Consider the following 12792-nt stretch of genomic DNA (forward strand, 5'->3'; position numbering starts at 1 on the left):
TCAATGGCAAATATAATACTGTAGTACAGTATAATATCCAAATGCAAAATGCAAAAAAAAAACCTTGCTCCCTTGTCTTCTTATCATTGCATATGTATTTTCAATTGTCCATGTTGTTTTAGACTCCTTACATTTGGGGTAGTCTGAATTACACGTACAAATGATCCTGTGCTCTAATATTTTACATTTTATTTTCAAAGATCCTTGTTTCATTTTGTGTTCATATTGGTGTTTGTAAACAGGAATTAGTCCAAATGTTTCATTTTCTAGCCTAAGACTTTCTACATGAAGATCTAATGCTTTATTTGGCAGAAATATGAAAAATGAAAGGGATGAAGCTCTACAAGAGCTGGAAGAGTCACTGCAAAAACATGAGTCATATATGAAACATTTGAGGTCAAATCAAAGGTTAAGACAATCAGAAGACAGGGTTTTCAAGCAATAAATAAAATTTTGGCTAATGCATGTGATCATTAGGTCTGGAGTTTTCAGTGGGAGAGAAATATCTTAATTAGTAATTTGCAGTTATTGCCACAGAATAGTTTCTGTCAACTACAATTACTGAGCATAAACATAATGTAATCTCAATATTTAATTAATAGTTGTGATGATGACTAGTTTCAAACTATTTTTCTTAGAGGTATTGTTATTGTTAAGTGATAATGTATCAATGTGAATTAAATTATGGTAAATGAAACAAATGAACACACATGGCTCCTTAAAGGGAATCGGTCACCAAGTTTTTGCTACCCCATCTGAGAGAAGTATAATGTAGAGAAAGAGATTCTGACTCCAATGATTTATCACTTAGTTTATTGGATGCAGCAGTTGTGACATAATCAGTTTTTAAATGTAACATGTAGCCGAGCTCAAAAAGCTGCCCACGCCAACACCACAGTTTTCTATGTACATTTTATATTGACAGTGAGCTGCTTATCAGAGGAGGTGGTGTGGTGGGACAACTGCTCAAGTATTTAGTCAGCCACCAATTGTGCAAGTTCTCCCACTTAAAAAGATGAGAGAGGCCTGTAATTGACATCATAGGTAGACCACAACAATTAGTGTCAAAATGAGAATACAAATTCAGAAAATAGCGTTGTCTGATTTGGCTAGATTTATTTTGCAAATTATGGTGGAAAATAAGTATTTGGTCATTAACAAAGGTTCATCTCAATATTTTGTTATATATCCTTTGTTGGCAATGACAACATTCAAACGTTTTCTGTAAGTCTTAACAAGGTTGGCACACACTGTTGGTGGTATATTCAAACTCACAGAAAAGCATGGGTCCCATATAGTAATAAATAACCCCCAAGTGGCTTCATATATTGACCCAAAACAAGTAACTGGATAGTCAGTGTATACTCCTAATACACATCAAAAAACAAAAAGTGGAGTTCCATACACATAAATATAAAAAATGTAAATTTTATTACAAATGTTATTACAAAATAAATTACAATTGAACAAACAAGAGACCCTAGTAAAATACAAGTTAGTCCCAGGCAAAAAAGTAAACATGAAACATCACAATGGTACTAGTAAAAACAACCGCAAATTATACTGTTGGTGGTATGTTGGCCCATTCCTCCATGCAGATCTCCTCTAGAGCAGTGATGTTTTAAGCCTGTCGCTGGGTAACACGTACGTTCAACTCCCTCCAAAGGTTTTCTATGGGGTTGATATGTGGAGGATTGGCAGGCCACTCCAGGACCTTATGAAGCCACTCCTTCATTGCCTTGGCGGTGTGCTTGGGATCATTATCATGCTGAAAGACCCACCCACATTTCATCATCCATGCCGGTTTGCACTCAAAAACTCACGATACATGGCCCCATTCATTCTTTCATGTACATGGATCAATTGCCCTGGTCCCTTTGCAGAGAAACAGCCCCAAAGCATGATGTTGCCACCCCCATGCTTCACAGTAAGTATAGTGTTCCCTGGATGCAACTCAGCATTCTGTCTCCTCCAAACACGATGAGTTTTGTTTCTGCCAAACAGTTCTACTTTGGTTTCATCAGACCATAGACAATCTCCCAATACTCTTCTGGAATAATGGAAATGCTCTCTAGCAAACTTCAGATGAGCCTGGACATGTACTGGTTTAAGCAGGGGGACACGTCTGGCACTGCAAGATCTGAGTCCCTGGTGGCGTAGTGTTTTAGTGATGGTAGCCTTTGTTAGTAGTCCCAGCTCTATGCAGGTCATTCACTAGATCCCCATGTGGTTCTGGGATTTTTGCTCACCGTTCTTGTGATCATTTTGACCCCAAGGGGTGAGATCTTGCGTGGAGCCTCAGATTGAGAGAGATTATCAGTAGTCTTGTATGTCTTCCATTTTCTTATCATTGCTCCCACAGTTGATTTCATCATACCAAGCTGCTTGCCTGTTGCAGTTTCAGTCTTCTCTAGCCTGATGAAGGGCTACAAATTTGTTTCTCATGTCCTTCAACAGCTCTTTGGTCTTCCCCATAGTGGAGTTTGGAGTGTGACTGTTTGAGGTTGTGGACAGGTGTATTTTATACTGATAACAAGTTCAAACAGGTGCCATTGGTACAGGTAATGAGTGGAGGATAGAGGAGCCCCTTAAAGAAGCTGCAGGTCTATGAGAGCCAGAAATCTTGCATGTTTTTAGGTGGCCAAATACATATTTTCCACCATAATTTGAAAATAAATCTTGCCAAATCAAACAAGGTGATTTTCTGGATTTGTTTTCTCATTTTGACTCTCATAGTTGTGTTTTACCTATGATGTCAATTACAGGCCTCTCTCATCTTTTTAAGTGGGAGACCTTACACAATTGGTGGCTGACTAAATAGTTTTGTTTCTCCACTGTATGTAAGCATTCGGCATAATTACCTACTCTTCTTATTTAATTACCATTCATAACCATATGACACAGCTTCACATATCATTTCCAACATACAGTATCTTTATAATCTTCACTTACAAAATTCCCCAATTAAAAGAATTAAAGTTAAGCTTTTAAATTTGTATGTGACTATATTACAGAAAATGAAGACAGTCGAAACCTAATAAAATACCTAACATAAGCGGAAGTGAAGGCAATAACATACATAGAAGAGAGAACAGAGAAAAACTACTCAAAATTGAGCAGCCCACCCCACCACCAATTACAGAGTCAGGTTTCACCTTTCAGGACTTGTATAGTATTTAGCCCCTCCATGTCCTTCACTTGTCATGAGTCAAGTCATATTATTTCTTAGGCATGAATAAACAACTGTGACTACCACCATCATCATGAGGATGCCAGGCATTCCGAAACAGAGGAATGCAAAAAAATTGGCAGAAGTATCAAGTCTCTAGATCACTAACATCATCCATCTCAGGCTCAAAAAAATGTTGGCCACCTAAAAGGCTTGGTAGATTCAGATATAAACTTATTCCAATGCAAACTATGGCTCACTATAAATATGTGCTTTTGTAATTACCCAATGCTTCGGTCAGTACCAGACAACTAATCAATTTATTATGCATATAATTTATATTTTATAAAGATGAATGTAATTTTGCATACAAAAACATCTGCATGACATTATAAACAACAGATGGACCAGTCTTAGTTGTCTACTTAAGGATAAAATTGCAAGTCATGAGACTTTTGGAAGCAGGCAGTAGCCCCACACTGAACTTCTCAACTGTCGATCTACATTTGGTTGCAGGTGCCTCATCCAGGCTGGTTCCAGAAAGAACTATCTTTGGATGCAAGTAAAAAACAATTTGAGAATCAATGGAAAGCAGCATTTTGAACTTGGAGCCTATTTCCATAAAGAAATGCTTTGTGAGGGAATATACTTTGCTTTAATTAAACTTTAGAATTTGTTTTGCTAAATGAATAAATTCAAGTCTTTTTAGCCATCAACTATTTTATGCCCTAATACTTTGGTAATGTGCAAAGAAAAACAAATCAATTGGTCTTTTTATTGTTTGTATAATGACCCTGGCACTTCACAGTGGTGTTTTGCAAACAGCTGAGATTTTCTACATGCATGATTCATTCCCATGTACCACCTGGGGTATGCACTAGCATTTTAGATTTAGAAATCTCAAACATTTCATCCAAGCTACTAAATTCCTAATTGGGCTTTGGATATGTCACTATCGCAATAACTCCTTTCCAGTTGATTTTAGAAAAACAAAAATTAGAACAAATATCTGGTTATTGTTTTTAATCACAAACATTGTTAGAGCAAAATAAATAAAAATTCACTTATGGCTAAATGAATTATCCCATAAGCTTTAGAAAAAGAATGATAGCACTCAACCGAGGTATCTCCAAATACTTTAATAGATACAAAACATGCAACTCATACCCGACAAAGCTGGCACATTGTGCAGTTGATGGATGTTTTCGAGATGTGACGTTTTCTCACTCTGAGCCAATAACTTTTCTGTCTTTGTGTTGAGAATGAGCTATCTGTTGTGAATTCTGCTTTTGGGCTCCCTCCGGTGGTTGTAGAGGGTAATGCAGTTATGCCTGGACTGCAGGATTGGACAGGTGTATCTGCTAATTGCAAAGCTGACTGGGGTATATAGCTTTGCAGGACTCTTTAGTCCCTGCCAGTTGTCCATTGTTCCTTTGGAAGTGTTGGTCCTGCCTGGCCTCTCCTGCTTGCTGCCAATTAAGCAAAGTTAAGTGTTTGCTTCATTTTGTTTTAGACACACTGCTGTGTGTTTATTTTCTGTGCTATCTTGTTTCTATTTTGTTCCTGCTAGACTGTGCCTGATGTTTTTCTCAGTCTAGTTGGATTCGCTGGAGTTGCAGATATACTCTCCACATCTTTATTTAGGTGGTGGAGTTTTGTATTTTTCTGCTGTGGATATTTTTTAGTGTTTTATGCTGACCGCATAGTATCTTGAACTTTCCTTTCCTTTCTAGGTAGAAGTGGCCTCCTTTGCTTATCCCTGTTTCCAGTCTGCGTGTGTCTTTTCCTCTCCTACTCACAGTCATTATTTGTGGGGGGTTGTCTATCCTTTGAGGGTCTACTCTGAGGCAAGAGAGTTTTCCTATTTCCATCTTTAGGGATATTTAGTTCTCCGGCTGTGTCTAGGTGTCTAGGTCTGGTTAGGCACACCCCACGGCTACTTCTAGTTGCAGTGATAGGATCAGGGTTTGCGGTCAGTATAGTTACCACTGCTCCAGCAAAGGTCATTTCATGCTGCTCCAAGGCCACCTGATCATAACAGTACAACTGGCCAACAATGAGTTAAATGCATCTCAGAAGAAGGGAGGAAAGGTCTTGAGCCATTTTTTTCTTCAGTTTGATCTGTCTTCTCCTCCCTCTTAATCTCTTGGTGGCTGAGGAACCTAGTACTAACATGAATGTTCAGGAGTAGAGTTGAGCGACCTTGACCTTTTTAGAGTCGAGCCGGGTTTCGCGAAACCCGACTATCTCAAAAGTCGGGTCGAGTGAAATCGGCCGATTATGACGTAAAGTCGGGATCGACCGAAACACGAAACCCAATGCAAGTCAATGGGGCAGCATAGTCGGCAGTGAGTGGGGGCCAGGAAAACACCTAGAGTGCCCATTTTAATGTCAAAACCATCCATTCTTCTTAATGAAGCTTGTCAAGCGTAATTTACCTTATAATAATTGGAAGGCATTTGAAATTGGGGTTCATTTGGCTAAAGTTGTGGTGGGTAGGGCTGGTTCAAGTAATTAGTGGGCCCATGAAATCTGGACCACGTCACGGCAGTGGAGCAGGGAGAGGTAAGTATTTCAACTTTGCAAGTGCTGTGAACCTGAGCAAGCAGGGGGGGCCCACTCGTTGGCATTGGCACTGGCACAGGGCCCCTCAAAGTACAGCGGTGTGTTTGCACGGCGGGGGCGCCTCCCACCGGCAGCAACACTTTTGCGTACTATGAGAGGCCCTGTGCCAGTGACGTCGCCAACTAGTATTCCTCCCCCCACCTGATGAAGGAACCTGCACTTTCATCTGCACCTTCCTCTTTGTCCCCGTGTAAGGTGGTATGGTATGCGGGAAGGGGGACCTGACTTTCAGCAGGGTCACAATCTTGCAGTGTAGCGTGCATGGGAAATGTTGCGTTATGGGTCAATGTACCAGCAGACTCATCTATCACTGGCTGGGCAATGGGCAGGATGAGGAGGAAACACAGATATAGGCCCAAAGAATAAAGTGGGCTAAATGCAGTTCAAAATTGGTAACACAGGACTAATCAGGGGGCATTGCAGTGGAGGACAACTGGAATGAGAGGCTGACACAGAGAGTAGGCCCAAATCAGTAAGTAGTCGAAATGCAGTTCAAAAAAACAGTAGTAAACAGGCGGCACAGCTTTGTTCAGTGGAGGAGAACAGCAAGGAGTGGCAGACACCGATAGTAGGCCCCAACCCAACTAGTAGGCCAAATGCAGTCTAACATTAACAACTACTTAACGAGCGCCTGAAAACGGAATTTCAGGACTGGAAACCAGGAGAACAGCAAGGAGTGGCAGACACCGATAGTAGGCCCCAAACCAACTAGTACGCCAAATGCAGTTGTTCCGTTTAACCACAATTTAATGAGAGCCTGAAGATAGAAGTTCAGGAAAGGCAACCTGGAGAACACCTTGGAGTGGAACACACCATCTCTCAACACCCCATACCCAATTTGTAGGCCTAATGCAGCGTAGTTTCCAACAACTACTAAACGAGAGCATGATGATCGAAGCATTGGCGAGGAAACCTGGGGAACACCTTGGAGTGGAACACACCATCTCTCTACACCCCATACCCAATTTGTAGGCCTAATGCAGCGTAGTTTCCAACAACTACTAAACGAGAGCCGGAAGATCGAAGCTCAGGAAAGGCAAGCTGGAGAACACCTTGGAGTGTAACACACCATCTCTCTACACCCCATACCCAATTTGTAGGCCTAATGCAGCGTAGTTTCCAACAACTACTAAACGAGAGCCGGAAGATCGAAGCTCAGGAAAGGCAACCTGGGGAACACCTTGGAGTGGAACACACCATCTCTCTACACCCCATACCCAATTTGTAGGCCTAATGCAGTGTAGTTTCCAAGAACTACTAAACGAGAGCCGGAAGATCGAAGCTCAGGAAAGGCAACCTGGAGAACACCTTGGAGTGGAACACACCATCTCTCTACACCCCATACCCAATTTGTAGGCCTAATGCAGCGTAGTTTCCAACAACTACTAAACGAGAGCCGGAAGATCGAAGCTCAGGAAAGGCAACCTGGAGAACACCTTGGAGTGGAACACACCATCTCTCTACACCCCATACCCAATTTGTAGGCCTAATGCAGCGTAGTTTCCAACAACTACTAAACGAGAGCATGATGATCGAAGCATTGGCGAGGAAACATGGGGAACACATTGGAGTGGAACACACCATCTCTCTACACCCCATACCCAATTTGTAGGCCTAATGCAGCGTAGTTTCCAACAACTACTAAACGAGAGCTGGAAGATCGAAGCTCAGGAAAGGCAACCTGGAGAACACCCTGGAGTGGAACACACCATCTCTCTACACCCCATACCCAATTTGTAGGCCTAATGCAGCGTAGTTTCCAACAACTACTAAACGAGAGCATGATGATCGAAGCATTGGCGAGGAAACCTGGGGAACACCTTGGAGTGGAACACACCATCTCTCTACACCCCATACCCAATTTGTAGGCCTAATGCAGCGTAGTTTCCAACAACTACTAAACGAGAGCATGAAGATCGAAGCTCAGGAAAGGCAACCTGGGGAACACCTTGGAGTGTAACAAACCCTATCTCTACACCACGGAAGGGCTGATTCTTAGGAAGGAAGGCTGTCGGAAAGAAGCAGGGCGCGTCCGAGGGTGATTATATTCTTATTAGGTATATACTCACCCTCGGACGCGCCCTGCTTCTTTATTTGTAATGAATGTTTATTTGCAATGTGGTTTTGACTTACTCTATTTTTTTGGTAAATAATGATTTTATTATTTTCATTGTTTTGCATCTTCTTGGCAATAATATAAAGAAGACGCGACAGGACAACACTCGGTGGATGCCATATCTGTGTTTTAAATTGAAAAAAACTTTCAGTTAACTACTTGCAGGAGAAAGTTATTGTAGCTGGTGGCCATTTTTAGTACTGTACCAGATTTTTGTTGTATGTGTTTGTTTTTAATGTTAAAATGTCTGCATTTGATATCTCTCCAGTATTTTGTTTTTTATAAGCAAAATACTTATTTTTATATTTTCTGATGTTGGTTCCAGGGGTACACGGGCAGCAGTGGTGTGGTCAGTGGAGGCCTAGTGGAAGGAGTGACCGCAGACAGGCATCGAAGGCCTAAAATAATAACACATGGCTGTAGGCAATTTTAAATTGGTTCCAGGGGTACATGGGCAGCAGTGGTGTGGTCAGTGGAGGCCTAGTGGAAGGAGTGACCGCAGACAGGCATCGAAGGCCTAAAGTAAAAAAATTGGGCTGGCTGTAGGCAATTTTAAATTGGTTCCAGGGGTACACGGGCAGCAGTGGTGTGGTCAGTGGAGGCCTAGTGGAAGGAGTGACCGCAGACAGGCATCGAAGGCCTAAAGTAAAAAAATTGGGCTGGCTGTAGGCAATTTTAAATTGGTTCCAGGGGTACACGGGCAGCAGTGGTGTGGTCAGTGGAGGCCTAGTGGAAGGAGTGACCGCAGACAGGCATCGAAGGCCTAAAATAATAACACATGGCTGTAGGCAATTTTAAATTGGTTCCAGGGGTACACGGGCAGCAGTGGTGTGGTCAGTGGAGGCCTAGTGGAAGGAGTGACCGCAGACAGGCATCGAAGGCCTAAAGTAAAAAAATTGGGCTGGCTGTAGGCAATTTTAAATTGGTTCCAGGGGTACACGGGCAGCAGTGGTGTGGTCAGTGGAGGCCTAGTGGAAGGAGTGACCGCAGACAGGCATCGAAGGCCTAAAATAATAACACATGGCTGTAGGCAATTTTAAATTGGTTCCAGGGGTACACGGGCAGCAGTGGTGTGGTCAGTGGAGGCCTAGTGGAAGGAGTGACCACAGACAGGCATCGAAGGCCTAACATAACAAAAATGTCAATACAATGGTATTGTCAGTGGCAGGCATTGAAGGATGTCAGCGCATAGACTAAACATTGGTGGAGCTGTGAGATAATTTTGCAAGTGGTAGAGCACTGTTTGAGCTGGGGGGGGAACTGTCTTGTGGCCGGCGGTACAGGCCCAGGGCCCCTCATATTACAACGGTGTGTCTGACGTTGGGTGTGAACCACCACCGCCAGAGACACTTTATTGTACTAGGAGGGACCCAGTGGCAGTGCCGTCGACCAAAAGCGGGCACACCCACCTCTTCAGACAAACAGCACTCTCACGGGTGCTGTCGCCAAGTGTCGATACCACGGCCCCGTGTGGGGAGTTTGGCCATTTAGTGAGGTGTAAACATGTCGTATGCTGGACAATCAGGTGCAGAAAATTACGAGATTGGAAAAGGCATTCAGAATAGTCCACAGGCAAGACCTTTTCATAGGAAAGCTAGGTGTCAGCCGGGCAAGGTGGGGCAAAAGATTTCGAAATCCAGTTGTGGTTCATTTTAATGAAGGTTAGATCATCTACATTTTGGGTAGCCAGACGAGTCCTTTTTTCTGTTAATATTGAACCTGCAGCACTGAATACTCTTTCTGATAGGACACTAGCTGCCGGGCAAGCAAGCTCCTGCAATGCATATTCTGCCAATTCTGGCCAGGTGTCTAATTTTGATGACCAGTAATCAAATGGGAATGACGGTTGAGGGAGAACATCGATAAGGGATGAAAAATAGTTTGTAACCATACTGGAGAAATGTTGTCTCCTGTCACTTTGAATTGATGCTGCAGTACCTGTCGTGTCTGCGGTCATAGCAAAATCACTCCACAACCTGGTCAGAAAACCCCTCTGGCCAACGCCACTTCTGATTTCTGCCCCTCTAACTCCTCTGGTCTGCTGGCCCCTGCAGCTCGTGTGAGAACGATCACGGGCGCTGTGTGCAGGGAATGCCAGAAGCAAACGGTCAACAAGAGTTGATTGTTTGGTTGCTAATATTAGTTCCAAGTTCTCATGTGGCATTATATTTTGCAATTTGCCTTTATAGCGAGGATCAAGGAGGCAGGCCAGTAATCGTCATCGTTCATCATTTTAGTTATGCGTGTGTCCCTTTTGAGGATACGTAAGGCATAATCCGCCATGTGGGCCAAAGTTCCAGTTCTCAAATCTGCGGTTGTGCTTGGTTGAGGGGCAGTTTCAGGCAAATCCACGTCACTTGTGTCCCTCCAAAAACCAGAACCCGGCCTTGCCGCGCCACCAATTTCCAGTGGCCCCGGAAAAGCTTCCTCATTAAAAATATAATCATCCCCATCATCCTCCTCGTCCTCCTCCTCCTCTTCGCCCGCTAACTCGTCCTGTACACTGCCCTGGCCAGACAATGGCTGACTGTCATCAAGGCTTTCCTCTTCCTCAGCTGCAGACGCCTGATCCTTTATGTGCGTCAAACTTTGCATCAGCAGACGCATTAGGGGGATGCTCATGCTTATTATGGCGTTGTCTGCACTAACCAGCCGTGTGCATTCCTCAAAACACTGAAGGACTTGACACATGTCTTGAATCTTCGACCACTGCACACCTGACAACTCCAGGTCTGCCATCCGACTGCCTGCCCGTGTATGTGTATCCTCCCACAAAAACATAACAGCCCGCCTCTGTTCGCACAGTCTCTGAAGCATGTGCAGTGTTGAGTTCCACCTTGTTGCAATGTCTATGATTAGGCGATGCTGGGGAAGGTTCAAAGAACGCTGATAGGTCTGCATACGGCTGGAGTGTACGGGCGAACGGCGGATATGTGAGCAAAGTCCACGCACTTTGAGGAGCAGGTCGGATAACCCCGGATAACTTTTCAGGAAGCACTGCACCACCAGGTTTAAGGTGTGAGCCAGGCAAGGAATGTGTTTCAGTTGGGAAAGGGAGATGGCAGTCATGAAATTCCTTCCGTTATCACTCACTACCTTGCCTGCCTCAAGATCTACAGTGCCCAGCCACGACTGCGTTTCTTTCTGCAAGAACTCAGACAGAACTTCCGCGGTGTGTCTGTTGTCGCCCAAACACTTCATAGCCAATACAGCCTGCTGACGTTTGCCAGTAGCTGCCCCATAATGGGAGACCTGGTGTGCAACAGTGGCAGCTGCGGATGGAGTGGTTGTGCGACTGCGGTCTGTGGACGAGCTCTCGCTTCTGCAGGAGGACGAAGAGGAGGAGGAGGGGGTGCGAACGGCTACAGCCAATTGTTTCCTAGACCGTGGGCTAGGCAGAACTGTCCCAAACTTGCTGTCCCCTGTGGACCCTGCATCCACCACATTTACCCAGTGTGCCGTGATGGACACGTAACGTCCCTGGCCATGCCTACTGGTCCATGCATCTGTTGTCAGGTGCACCTTTGTGCTCACAGATTGCCTGAGTGCATGGACGATGCGCTCTTTAACATGCTGGTGGAGGGCTGGGATGGCTTTTCTGGAAAAAAAGTGTCGACTGGGTAGCTCGTAGCGTGGTACAGCGTAGTCCATCAGGGCTTTGAAAGCTTCGCTTTCAACTAACCGGTAGGGCATCATCTCTAACGAGATTAGTCTAGCTATGTGTTCGTTCAAACCCTGTGTACGCGGATGCGAGGCTAAGTACTTCCTTTTTCTAACCATAGTCTCATGTAGGGTGAGCTGGACTGGAGAGCTGGAGATCGTGGAACTAGTGGGGGTGCCGGTGGACATGGCAGACTGAGAGACGGTGGGAGATGGTATTGTTGCCGCCGGTGCCCTAGATGCAGTGTTTCCTACTACGAAACTGGTGATTCCCTGACCCTGACGGCTTTGGCCTGGCAAAGAAACCTGCACAGATACTGCAGGTGGTGCGGAAAATGGTGGCCCTACACTGCCGGAAGGGATGTTGCGTTGCTGACTAGCTTCATTGGCCGAGGGTGCTACAACCTTAAGGGACGTTTGGTAGTTAGTCCAGGCTTGCAAATGCATGGTGGTTAAATGTCTATGCATGCAACTTGTATTGAGACTTTTCAGATTCTGTCCTTTGCTTAAGGTAGTTGAACATTTTTGACAGATGACTTTGCGCTGATCAATTGGATGTTGTTTAAAAAAATGCCAGACTGCACTCTTTCTAGCATCGGATACCTTTTCAGGCATTGCAGACTGAGCTTTAACTGGATGGCCACGCTGTCCTCCAACAGGTTTTGGCTTTGCCACACGCTTTGGGCAAGATACGGGCCCGGCAGATGGAACCTGTTGCGATGTTGATGCCTGCTGCGGCCCCTCCTCCTCCGCTTCAGAACTGCTGCCGCCTGCACCCTGTTCCCCCAATGGCTGCCAATCGGGGTCAAGAACTGGGTCATCTATTACCTCTTCTTGTAGCTCGTGTGCAACTTCGTCTGTGTCACCGTGTCGGTCGGTGGTATAGCGTTCGTGATGGGGCAACACAGTCTCATCAGGGTCTGATTCTTGATCATTACCCTGCGAGGGCAATGTTGTGGTCTGAGTCAAAGGACCAGCATAGTAGTCTGGCTGTGGCTGTGCATCAGTGCACTCCATGTCAGATTCAACTTGTAATGGGCATGGACTGTTAACTGCTTCACTTTCTAAGCCAGGGACGGTATGTGTAAAGAGCTCCATGGAGTAACCCGTTGTGTCGCCTGCTGCATTCTTCTCTGTTGTTGTTTTTGCTGAAGAGGACAAGGAAGCAACTTGTCCCTGACCGTGAACATCCACTAACGATGCGCTGCTTTGACATTTACCA

This window comes from Ranitomeya imitator, chromosome 1 (assembly GCF_032444005.1).
Source record: "Ranitomeya imitator isolate aRanImi1 chromosome 1, aRanImi1.pri, whole genome shotgun sequence".
NCBI lineage: Eukaryota > Metazoa > Chordata > Amphibia > Anura > Dendrobatidae > Ranitomeya > Ranitomeya imitator.